General features: G+C 39.1%; 1 protein-coding gene across 1 annotated transcript in view; it reads left to right on the forward strand.

Annotated features, from left to right (window-relative positions):
* Window positions 1-13,805, forward strand: part of PLPPR1 (phospholipid phosphatase related 1) — a 209,192-nt gene that overhangs the window by 23,458 nt on the left and 171,929 nt on the right. The window lies entirely within an intron of this gene.

Consider the following 13,805-nt stretch of genomic DNA (forward strand, 5'->3'; position numbering starts at 1 on the left):
TAAAATTCCATGATAGATCTGAATGTCCCAAGTCACCTTTTGATTTAGAAGATTTCTAAGACTGGTAAAATTTTGTTTTGACTGATGCCTCAGGGTCATTAAAATCTCTTAATCCAGTCTCTTAATTCAGCTCTTGGATATATGACTTCGTACCCAGCTACAAAAGTCACTGGCACTGTTGTGGCCCCTGTACTTTCTGGGCTCAGTTACACCCAGGATTTGGTTGTCGGTTAAGAAGACACAGCTATTATAACTATTAATGGGTCACAGGCTTTTTGATACTCAGCCTGTTGTGCTTAGATCTTCTGAAATAGAAATGTCCAGCTTAATCCCTCCCCCCTTTTCCTCTCTGATGATTTATCAGGGTGTTCAGAAAGCAATTTGAAGATTCTACGTCTCGAGATCCTTCTTGCTTCTCCTTTGGGCCATATATACCCTTGCTAATTTAACTGTGCAAGCAAAGATGAGAAGAAGCAGGATTTCCTCTCAGCCAGAATAAGAAGAAAAATTCCAGATACATTAAAAATGAACTGCAGAGCAGTAATGACCCACCTATTATGTACAAAAGTCCGAACCATTTCACCTCTCTCGGGTTATGGCACTCGCCTCCATCTAGCCAGAGTCTTCAGGCTCTGGGGGACAGAGAAAACAGGAGATGCACTTTCTCAGCAGTTTCAAATTCTACAAATGTGATGGAGAGAGCTGAAGGCAAGTAAAGAGAGCTTAAGTCAGGATGAGACTTGACTTGAAGGGTTCTGTATCTTACTTCCCTATGCAAAGACTGGGAGGCAGGGAGGAAGATGATAAGCAGAGGAGGACCACCTCTTTTATTAATTAGAACTTGGGAAAGAGTTTGATTTACCCTATGGTGTATAAGGCTGTCACAGATTGGTTTAGGCTTTTTTGGGTGTTCCCTTCAGTAAGGGTGATTTGGGTTGACATCCAGCATATTAAGACCCTGGATTCCCTTCTGAACCATTAACTATGGGAATTTGAATGGCTTCTTCCATGCCCATAACTCCTTCAGCCTGATAGTTGCAGAAGTATCTGGGAAGCTGGATCTAAGAATGGACCCCAGAGGCCCCTCACAATGGGCAGGAGAGCAGCTGTATGCTTCCTGAGCAGCCAGGCATGGCTGTCGAGGCCCCATGGTTGGGAATGTGGGTGTTAGCAACAAGCTGAGTGGACTAACAGTGGAAGATGAAGCAGAAATGAAAACAGCAGATACCATCATCCATGGAGACAACTCCAGGATCCATGTACCCACTCTAGTGCCCTGGCACCATGGAAGCCTCCCAGAATAGAGACAAAACTCAGGGAAAGGAAGACCCTCACTGGCAGAGTTTATACATCTTCCTCAATAGAGGGGGGCTTGTGATAGAGAGTAAATTTAGTTATAGGAAAATAAAGGAAATTTTGTTTATGAGAGAAAAAGCTTAGTGATATTTTTGATTCCTGGAATTAAATTTTCAGTATTATTTGTTTAACAGTGGTGGCTCATTACAGACCTCTCTAGATTTCTTTTCACTGTGAAGAGAAGTGCATAAGTAGAAGGGCAGGAGCCAGCGAGATTTGATTTATTACAGTCACTGTGATCTCATCAATTGGTGAAACCTGGAGAAACTCAGCCACCTCAGGTTGAAATTACCCAATCTCCATTGCTAACAGAGACATTGCAAATGCTTGCAAATGTTCAGCCTGAATTGGTGTGGGGAATAAAATCTTCGGGTTTCATTGTAATGCAGAAAGAATAGCATTTTAAATTTCTTAATATCCAGAATCGCAAAGCATCTCCATCTTCTTTAAATTTTCTATATCATCTCATTTATTTCTCACTGATCAATTAGGTAACAATTTATAGGAGAGAAAATTGATTCCCAGGAAAAATCAGTAACTCTGTTAATAAATCATATTAATAAAAAAAACAACTAAATCAGCTCCAGGTATGATGCTAAGAAAATAATATGCATTCTTTGATTTAATTCTTAATGTCACTTTGTGAAATGAGTATTTAATTTTTTCCATATTATTGATGAACAAACTAAGACCCTCCGGAGTTAACTTGCTCAAGGCTGGGTCAGGGTTGAAATCCATATTTAAACCCTAGTCCTTGACCTCAAAGCCCATGCTTCCAGCCATTTGCAACTCTGAGGGAGGCACAACTAGAACTCAGATTTTGTAACTAACTGTAAAATAAGCTTTCTCTCTGTTTTACCTTCAAGGGAGTTATTCATTGCATTTGAGGTAGATACCCTCTCGCGTAACGTTTTTGTGTGTGAGCTTTTCATTAATATGCATCAAATGGAAGTGTATGATTTTCAGATGGATTCAATTCTCATTTCGACTGTTCTCATTAATTTGAATATCAAAGCATTTGCTTGTTTATACACACTGAAGAATGAGTACTCTAAAAAGAGACAAAAGCAACTCTCTGAAAAGGTTTTGGCATGTTTTTATGAGTAAAAAATAGTTTGTGTGAATCATTCAGGATTTGTGTGCATTACACACAATAAACCAAATGAGTGTAACTAGTTAAATTTATGAATTAAAGATCTGGTAATTCATCAACCACCTGTCTGCAAAGGATTTTTGAATTCCACATCTATAATATGCTTCCAATAATCATGTGGAAGGAATATGTAGCATGGGCATGTAATGAGATTAAAATATATAAAAATTTAGATAATCTTCACCATATGTTATTTTCTTTAAAATGCATTAAAAGTAATAAATTGAGTATAAGCTCTCTAGCAAGCTTGGAGGGACTTTTTATCTAAATGCTTGGTTTCCTCTCCAAAGCAGTCATTTTAGAATTTCCATGTATTTATTCCAATAATACTGCCATTTCTTAAGGAATCTATTTGCAAGGTATAGTAAACCCATTTTCATCAATTTAGAACCACCTTCTTTCTTTAATAAAAAGCAGTAATTCTCCACTCTATAATCTTACTTACCACACCAATTTGTGAACTTCTTTTGACTATTTTCCCAAAAAATGTCATGTTTCAGTGTAAAGACTTGTCATTATTGAAGGGAGAGATGAAGAAGAAGAAAGTCCCCAAAAATGTTTGAGACAATTAAATCACTTCCCAAAGTGAATACTACTCTGCTTGGGTCTTTGTGCCTTTAAGTGGGCAGGTTCTGATCTTCCCTTAAAATAATATTGTTACTCAGTGACACAACGGTTGAGCTCTGGGCTGTGAGGCTGCCTCAGGCCTCTGCAGCGCTGGTTCGATTCCCGGCTGCTCCCGGCCACTGGAGGAGGGTCCCACATGGCGCGCAAACCTCTCCTGCCGCCCGCTGCTCCCCTCAGCAGTGTACTTCGGTCCTTCTGCCTGCTCTGCTCCCCGCTCTGGCTCTGGTGAATTCTCTCACCCTCCTGCCCTTCTGACTGTACCCAGTGCTTGCATAAATAAATAAAATAAATCTTAAAAAAAATAATAATAATGTTGTTACTCTGTAGCCCCACGTTTATGGCTCCATGATCATAATCTGCTACTCCATTATCTTGATTCTTCTTATGACACCAGAAGCAAATTTCTCGTCAATGTGAGGTGTTCTTTTGAGATTTTTATCCTGTTAGCTCTTATTTAGGCTATCTTTTTAAAAATCGCATGTTAATTAAGATATAAGTTGGAAGACACTTTGCAACCTTTTCTGAGGGAGACTTTCAGTAATTGAAGATTTTGACTGCAAGATATGCTTCTGAAACCTGATTAAAAAACAGCCCAGCCAAACATCTTGATTATGGAGCATAAGCCACATTTTATACAGTGGAAGTTTATTATTTTGGGTTCCTCTATTGCATTTGAAGTAATTACACAAAACTGGTATGAAGTTTCTTTCTGCATTCACTGAAGTTTACTTTAAAAAGGCAGGGGGATTACGTGTGTGTGAGAGAGTGTGTAGTAAATATATATTATATAATATAAATATATATAAATATATAATATGCAAAAGAGTGGCTTTTTTCATAGGTTTTAAAAGGAAACATTAAGCTAAATAAAAGTCATGAAATGTGTGAATTTTATCTTTGATGTCCTCCTCTTTAAACTTTCTAAAATCCTCTCCTACCTGGATTCGCAGATAGTCCTAGTGTCTAATTCCTGCAGTGCATTGTTCTTGTCTAATCTTCACAACCACATTAGAGGTTATTGTCCCCAAAGCATATGTAAACAGGTTAATGTTTTAGCACTATATTTGTATTGGAAGTATTTCAGGGATTGGTAAGAGATAGTAATTAGGGACAGAATGACTTCCCCAGAAACCACAAATCCAAACACACTATGACTGTCAAACTTCAGGGTAGGCCAGAGGTGTGAGGGGTGAGAGGATTCACTAGAGACAGATTGGTGAGCAGAACAGGCAGATTTACTGAAATGCACTGCTAAGGGGAGCAGCAGGCAAGAAAGAGGTCTGCTGGGCCATGTGGGTTATCTCCCTGGCTGGGGATCCAACTTATGTTGCAGCGGCTGCTGATAGCTTTATCGTGCTAAGATTTAACCCCTTGAGCCACCAGGGAGGCTTCTAGTCTTGATTTTCTTGATCAACCAAATTACATCAGGATAGATAGATAGACTTTCTATAAAAGAGGCATTAAAAGTTCCTACAGTTGTCTGGCGTATAACTAGGCTTATAATCAAGATATTTGTATAGTTCCTATTTGTATGGTTCAACTTAAAAGTAGAATCCCTGGGCCTCTCTGGTGGTGCAAGTGGTTAAGTCTCGGCATTATCAAACTATGGGCAGTCACCGCAGCATGAGTTCGATCCCCACCCAGAGAGCTAATCCATATTGGAACAGCAGACCTCTCCTGTCTCGCCTGCTATTCCTCTCAGTTGATCTGCCTGTTCTGCTCCCCACTCTGTCTCTGGTGAATCCTCTCACCTCTCCCAACTGGATATCAAACAGAAGATAAATGTTGAACAAGCAAAGAAACAGTTGGCAAGCTTAAGCCCAAACAAAAAAATAAAATTACTTTTCATGCGTCAAAAAAATGAATAAAGGTATCTCACAGCAGGATTTTCAACCATCATTGAAGGACTTTGACAGACCTGAAATTATGGTAAAAAATTCCATTTCTTTCACAAAACTTGCTAGCCAGGCCTAGTGAGGTGAGGAGAGGCATGATTTGGGAACTACCCTAATGCTCAAACATTTGGTATGAATGAAAATACACCAAACAAAATGTAGGGGAAATGCTCTCACTTCTATGACTTAGAAGAAATGGAAATTTGGCCTCTCTGGGTTCATGATCCCTTCCCCAAGCACCAAGAGACAAATGTGCTCGTGCTTACTAATTAGGTGGAAGCACCTTAATGATTTCATTGCTGTTGCAACTTCTACCAAGGTTTGATTCATGTAAGGCCATCAGAACTATAATCCATTTAGCAAATGAAGGCAGAGAAGAGTTTTATTCCTAGTGGGTATGTCAGCTTTGCTTATGTACAGGGGTGAGAAGATAGGAAGAAGGGTCTGCTTGTCAAAAGACAACTTAGAATTACTACCAGCTATCATGGGCAAATGTTTCATAAAGTAAAACAGAGACTAGCTCCTAGAATAGCTTTGGGAACTGAGGACAGAGGAGGAAATTAACTATTGGAAAGCGTTCCCCCGTTGGCGCTTACACTGATCTAGTCTTCCCTAGTGGCTGTTGTTATTTTCCATGTGCTGTTCTTCAGAAGGAAAGCAAGAGAACAAACTAGCATCTTTGTTTTACCAAAAAAAAAAAAAAACAAAAGTTGCATTGCTACAAAGCCTCATATTTAATATCAAATGACTGGCTACTGCGTAGTGCTGTGCATAATCACTTCTTTAAATCCTTAAATAGACCCTCATGCTTGATGTAATGACTTGTACTTTGGAGATGAAAAAAATTGAGGCCAAGAGAGGTAAAGCAACTTGCTCAAGGTCAAGCAAGAGAACAGGGATATGAACACACTTGTCATTTTTAGAACTTGTGATTAGAACCACTATGCTACCGATGTGTGGCTAGAATAGCAATGTCTGTGCCATGCCCAAGTACTGTCAGGAACTCTCTGGAAGGGCCTAGTCATCCCAGTGATAGGTTTCTAAATTAGAAAAAGTTAAGCACTCCACAAGTGTTCAACCTGCTTGCACCATGGAATCACCTGGAGACTTGAAACCATACCAGCAGCTAAGCCCACTCACAGAATAAATCTTTGATTTAATTAATATGAGGTAGTACTTTAGACACTACGGCATACTTAGAGGAGTGGGGAAATATTTTAAAGTTGCCTAGGTTGTTTTACTATCATCCAAGCTGAGAACCACTGACTTAGAGCAACTTTCCTTGACTAGCTATTCCTGTGTCTATCAGAATCACACCAGAATTAGTTTGATATACAGTCTCCATGTTCCATCTCAGCTGATTTGTATGCACATTCAACTTAACTACAGTAATGCCTTGGTATCCAGGACCCCTTCAGATACCAACATCTGAGGATGCTCAAGTACTTTATTGTTGGTCCTCCATAATCTGTATAATGTTATAAACCAATACTACTTCAACAAATATTTTTTAAAAATTAGTGAAAAACATCATAGATATTCAAGATATGTCTATTCAGTCTAAGTATGAATCATTTTTTAATGGAATTATAATTACAAAGTGCTATTTTGGGAAGATAAACATGATTTCAGTATAGGTGAAGAAATATAAAGGGAAGAATCTGGGAAATGAGGCTATTTTAGTAGTGTGTAGATGGATAGGTTGTCTGCTGGCAAATAATCCCTACATTTTAGTATCAACACCATGAATGTTTGCATGTCCCTTTTGAAAGGGTCCACTTCAGGTATTCATGGTTAGGGGGCTCATATTGACAGACAACTCTTCTCCATGTTGTGACTCATGGCCCCAGCCTCCTTATGTATTATGTCTTTGCTATTATATAGGTCTTTGGAGTCTCCTCCATTCAACTCATAGATTGCAAAATAGAAAGAAAAATACTCCTTTGAGGTCTATGTAAATCCAAAGGGAGCAGACAACACTCCCACATGCCACTAGCTAGAGTGTAATCATATGGCTTCATCTAACCTTAAGGGAGGCTGGGAAATGTGGACTAGCTATATGCCTCTAGAAAAAGGGAACTGGTTTGGTGTCTAACTAGTCATACTCTGCCATGATAATGAAAATGAGGGATAATAAAGATTAATTGAGGGAATGGAAAAGGTGTGTATTGAGTAGATAATGGGAAAGTCACATTGACAGTAAATTGTAGCTGATTAGGCATGGAATGGGATGTGTAGACAAAGCATACATTTCCCAAATGTAATCACCACCAATAAAAAGATGCTTACATCACATGTCATTGAAATATATTAACATTTCCCAGATCTTATATTGTGATCATGGACTTTCTATTTGAAAAAGAGATAGAAAAAAATATTGTATTGTAGCAGCTCATCAAGAGTTTCACACGGTAGTTCACTCTCGCACCAGTAGGAAGCTTTTATTCTCCTATGTTGTACTAAAGAAAATAGCTTCACCATTCATATGTACTATTGGTTAAAAGTTAAAGGGAACACACTCCAAATCTGTGAGTTGTAGAAATATCCTGATTTACTAAAGGGTAAACAATGCTTAAACAAAATTAGAAAAAAAAAAAAAAAACCTGTCTTTTGCTTACATGTATTTACCTCCATAGACTGTTCTGAAGATTGTGAATAAAATATAGGCATGTACCTAGCACAATATTTATATTAGCTCCTAATAAATGAAGGGTAGCACTATTGTTTTGTGGATATAACAAATACAATTATCAAGGAATGGGTCTAGATCAAGTGAACTAGCCACAAAGTAATAAATCATGGCATGTTTGTGTATCATGGTGATACTTTAAAAGTCTAATTTTTGCTGGGTTGTTTCTCAAAGGAACTTCCAATTCAATAGTAGCTCACTAATACAGGATTCTTGGTTGAAATTTGCTTTGCAGCAGATCTGTTGCACAAATTGAGGCAGCTGTGCACAGCGTGTGTTTCATTTCAATGACTATCTAGTGAAGGGTGTTATGCATAGGGCCACTAATCAGGAAAAAGGCTCTTTTCAGTTGGCAACATCTCAGGACCACATGCAAAAGAAAATTTGCATGTTTTGCTAAGAATAATCCAACCTATTGGTTTTAATACAACCTGGATCATTTACATTTTTGGTTAAAAAAAAAGCTTAGATGTTACTCCAATCCCATGTCTTCCCTCAGTTCATTAGCCTGAATAAACTAAGTTCCCTTGGTGGAGAAATTGATTGTAGAACAGTGGGTTTCTTGGGGCTGGTTTTTGCCACATAGCCAGATAATCTTAATAAGATTAGCCTTGTCTTTTCCTATGGGCTTTGATGATGGCATTCTACCATATTCTCCAATTTAAATCACTGTCACACTTGACTTTTGTTTTGCTTAATTTTTACAATGTGTTCAGCTTGAAGAATAAAAGTAGATTGATCTGTTTCACTCCCTCTGAGTTAAGTTGTTCCTTACACAGATTTCCATGCCCTGGCTCATGTTTGTGTATCTGCACTGAAGCAGACGGCACTAATCTCTATGAATCTATTTTATGAAGAAAGAAGATGAAACCATGAATATTAATATCCCATTATCATGTGGCAATATTCTAAACACATATACCATAAAAATCTCAAATTATAAAGGGAAGGAACCCAGGGTCACTTGTATAATTTCTATCCCAAAGAGATGAAACTAGGAAAGAATATGAAAACAAAATATAATTCCAGGCCTTGCTATAATAACAAACTCTAGCTCTGAGGCTTCAGCTTAGTTCATTTTGAGGTCTTAAGTAGTATATTGATGCGTCAGGAAAAGTGAACATGGCATCCAATCTCTGTGGATCAATAAAATACAAGACATTAGCTTGATGGTTTGTGAATTCTCATTTATATTTTAGTTGAAGTGATTAACTGTTATAGAAATCAAGTATATTATTGGGATGTAGCATTTTTCCTTTTTCATGGAAAGAATTATTAGAAATGGGTCTAATATTAAAACATGGAAGCCTGGACCTTACTAGTCATCTTAACGCCTCAATTTTCCTCCAAAAGAAAAATGAAGTCCAGAGAGATGGAACAGCTTTCTCAAGGTAACCCAGCTAATTTATGACAATTTTTCCATATTATGTGATAGTCCATTTGTAGTAACAGGTCCACAAATGTTCTTCTCTGATAAATATTAGGGCTCTGTCTATGCTTAAAGAAAATATATTCTCCGATATCCTGTGGGAGTGTAGACCATTCATAGAAGCAGGTTTCCCTTACTCTAAATTTGACTTGGTGCTTCTATTTTCTTTAGTTGCCATATTAGTCATTCATTCATTAAGTACTCATTGAGTGTCATTGTGTGGTAAGTATTCTGCAAGGTTTAGCAGGACAGCAAGAAAAGCATATATGCATGTGTGCTGAGTGGGACCTAGTATTGGGCTCATTATCAAGTCTTTACCCAGAAAGAAGTCCACATAATGGAAATGCATTAGGCAGAACAACTGTGAGGGTGGAGGATTACAGGCACAAGTTCATGAAGTGCCATTAAAAACCCCCAGCAGTGATCTGAGTCTAAAGTGCAGCGTTTTACTTGCCTTCTCAACCAGAAGAAATTAAGGGAGATCGCTTACTGTGAGCCGCAGAGTTTGAACCAAACATTGAGCATCTCTTGAAAATAAACTTTCATTGCCAGTAGTTGTGAGAAGCCACTCAAATGAGTGCTGTAAAATTAAGAATATTCTAAGAACTGGAAGGCAAACAGTTATTAACTAACCCAATGTTTGAGAAAAGGGATTAATTTTTTTTTTTTAAATCTGTGTTAATAGGGCCTCCCCGGTGGCGCAGCAGGTTGAGCGCAGTGCTGTGAAGCTGTCCGCAGCCTCTGCAGTGCAGGTTCGATTCCTGGCCAGCCAGGGAGAGTCCCACATGGTGTGGCAGACCTCTCCTGTCTCTCCCGCTGCTCTTCTTAGTAGTGTATTTGGGTAGCCTGCCCATTCTTCTCCCCGCTCTGTCTCTGGTGGGTCCTCTTGCCCTCCCGCGCCTCTGGCCTGTATGTACCCCAGCTCTTGTATAAAAATAAATAAATCTTTAAAAAAAATCTGGATTAATATTGGGATATCATCATATTACATTACCACCATACTACACCTACCACCAACTTACTCATATTCCACCACCATAGACAAGTGTGCTTCCTTCCTTCTTTGTTTGTAACCCTCAAAAAAGGATTGAAAAATATTTTTTTTTGCTTATTTTGAAAACTGAGTTACTCCAATGGCTCTAAACATTTTTTAAAAATCTTGAAAATGAGCCTTTCCTCTTAAAGAATTGTAGTTTGGTGATTTGTCAAGAGTTATATGCCTGGGATCACATAACTCCACATCAAAATAAATTTTAATTATTCTGCATTTTAAAATATTTAATTGACTTACAATACCATTGCCCTTTATATAAAGTAGTCTGATTGCTTTTGTTGGAATAAACTGATATTACTAGATCCCTGCTTTGCAGAACTGACATTCTACCAGCTTTGTGGTAAATTATACCTCCTGGTTTAATTTTCTAATTACAAATGATGTGTGGAATAAATTTTCTAATTACAGATGACATGAGGAACAAAAGGTTTTTGGACGAGAGTAATGGAAAGAGAGCAATTGATGGAGAGCTGTTAGGTGCCTGTCTGACTAGGGGTGAAAGCCCTTTTGTGACTAGAAAGCTCAAACTGCAGAATCTGACCTTCTCCATAGATTTATTTGTTCATCCAAAAGGTATTTATCATTTGTCCAGAAGTGCTACAGACAAACCAGTGAGCCAGAGGAACGTACTTCCTGTAAGGGATATGTAATGAACAAATAAATGAATAACTATAGGTTCCCTTAGAGAGAGGTAAGTGTCAGTGATAAGAAGATGAAATAGAACCCATGGCATCAATCAGCAGTGGTCAGGCAAAGAGTTCCTTCACTTAGGGTGGTTAAGAAGGCCTTTCTGAGGGAATAAAGATCAACTGGAGAACAAATTGAGGTAGAGGGAACTATAAGTACAGAGACTCTGAACTAGAACAAGCATGAGATATTCAGGATCAGAAAGAAGGCCAGAGTGACACAATCTGGACAAGGAGAGTATCAGATGAAGCTCGAAAGTTGCAGAGACCTGAGGAAAGCAGTAGTTTCCAAAGTGCGGTCCCCAGACCAGCAGCAGCATAACCAGGGAATCTGTGCATAATGCACATTCTCAAACCCTACCCCAGTCTTGGTGGTGAGGCCTTGCAAACTCCAGCTCGAGCTGGAGACTCCCTGAGGTAGAATCTTGTTTTCCATGATGAGGAATTTGGGTTTATTCTCCATTGGAGGGCTTTAAGCAGGAGAATGAAATAATGTAATTGAGACTTTGAGAAGATAACTTTGGCCTTTGTGAGAAGAATGGGCAGATTGGTACTTACTATTTTATGTATCTGCTCTGACTAAAAATTGTAGCTCAGCAGGAAAGAACAATTAGCAGATTTGTGCTGAGCTCTGTTTACTTTTATTGTGAAGGATAATTGTGTTCAATCCCATGTCTGAATTCCAGATTGTGGGTACCTGAAAATGCAAATAGTAATTCCCTACTGTGAGATGTCAGATAACTGAATTCAAACACACTTGTAGAAATGTAAACCCATTATCAATTGTCTTTGGGTATTAATGTCTTAAGTAGGGCAGATTTTCTAGCTGAAACAAACAATTGTCCTTGGAATGTAATTAGCACAGTTATAAGTTAATATGTTATTGTCCACTTTAACTATGGATATCAGATAAGATTTGGTTGTCTGTGTGTGTGTGTAAAACATGATTCCTAGAGTGGCAATTTAACTTTCTTGCCAGAAAATTCCTCTAGATATTTATCAATTCTCTTATGGATGCTTCAAGATTATTCTAAAACAAATCTCAGCCATCACTGACATGTGCCATTTTTCTTTTGCTTTTTTCCTACTTCTCTCTCATCCTATGATATGCCTAGTAAAATAATAAAAGCCAGAACTACTTCATGTATACCACTACTGGCTGGAAATGTTACCTTTTGTTATGTACCCTGTTGGGCTAATGTTAAGTCTGCTCCACTGAAGGAGCAAATCTCACAAACCCTGTTGGTGCCACCAACAGACTGACTAAGCCCAAAGAATTACTGCCTCCCTGGTGGTGCAGGGCTTAAAATCTAAGTGCTATTAAGCTATCTCCAGCCACTGTGGCATGATTCAGTCCCCAGCCAGGGAGCTACCCACATGGCACAGCAGACCTCTACTGCCTCCTCTTCTGCTCCGCTCAGTAGTGTATTTCAGTAGATCCACCTGTTCTGCTCCCCACTCTGTTCTGGTGAATCTTTCTACCCCTCCCGCACCTCTGGCCTACACCCCAATTCTTGCATACATAAGTAAATACAATCTTAAAAAAAATAATTACTGCCTCTACTTTTCCAAATCTCTCCACATTGTGAGGGGAAGGCTCTCTTTCTATTCCTATGTATGCCCGCTCTCTCCTTAGGACCCAGATAGTATGCCTAGGGCTGGCCAGACTATTCCAAGACCAGTTCAAGACTGACTTTGAGATTCCCTTCTTTTCCACGTGTGCTCTTTTGCTGCCAGCCACCCCATCTCTCCATCCACCCATCTTACTCAAGCATTTGTGTTGAAACCTGGCTACACTTGTTTTCATAATTCTTTGGGTTACCTAGACACATGCCCCCAAATTAGTAGGTAAGTTGTGCATCCATATAATTCCATATGTTAGTTAAGTTACCTCAAACCTGTAACTATCTAGGTGCGTTTCTCTGAGACAGATTTGTGTTCAGGAAGTTTACTGGAGAATGTACTTTAAACAGCAAATGTCAAGGTTCTGAATAGTCAGAGAAAGACATTAACCTGTAATGCAGTTACCCCAAGGCCTTAGACAATCCCATGCATAGTTCTGGAGATAGACCTTCAGAGTCACCCCAGCTAGAGGCCAGGGGGCTGTGCCAGTGAACCCCCTCAATGACTTGATGCTGTGTGTGAGTTGCCGTTGCGGGGGGACCCTAACCTCAGGTGAGGCAGCACCCTCAGGAAGGGACACAGGTGTGAGAAGGAGCACCTTTGTCCTGCAGGCAGGTTGTGCATCTCTATTTACAGAAAGAGCTTTCACTTTTATGTATGGAGGGGAAAATAATTTATAACTCTCTCTAATTATTCCCTTCATGCCTTTGATGAGCTAGTAAGTGGTAGGCGGACCTGGAGGTAAAGTCAAATTGTTTTACTTGGGGAAAGAGAGAGACTGGAGAATGAGGCAGCTGTAGAATTCTCTAGGTGGCTATAGAGGGAAGCTAATGAGCCCGTGTCCTGCAAGGGACAGCAAAGAAGGGGTAGATGTGGCAGCTCCTATGTAGATGACATGTAAGAAATCTTGAGGACAGATAGAGATACTTCAAAAGGGCTATTAGGTAATCTTTCTGGGCAAAGTAAAATATAACGGCCTTCCTTATTTCCTTGAGAAATCTTTAGTAGAGAATCAATTTAAAAACTGGATTTGTGAAATGGGGTCAAAATCCACTGCACATCTGTCATAGGAGGCACTGTCCAGCATAGGCTATCTGGGGTTTGGAGGCAGGAGAAGAGGACTAAGGGAATATGGGGGTGACATTGGTTTTCTCTAAGCATCTGTGTCTCCAGGATCCTGCGATCAGTGAATCAATTGTCTCCCTCTAAGTGCCTGTTGTATGTGGCTCATCCTGACTCTACTTTCACATGGAACATGCAGCTTTTCCATAATTTTTTTTAAAAGATTTATTT

This window comes from Talpa occidentalis, unplaced genomic scaffold (assembly GCF_014898055.3).
Source record: "Talpa occidentalis isolate TD23 unplaced genomic scaffold, MPIMG_talOcc4v2.1 talOcc4.7, whole genome shotgun sequence".
In the NCBI taxonomy this organism is placed as follows: domain Eukaryota; kingdom Metazoa; phylum Chordata; class Mammalia; order Eulipotyphla; family Talpidae; genus Talpa; species Talpa occidentalis.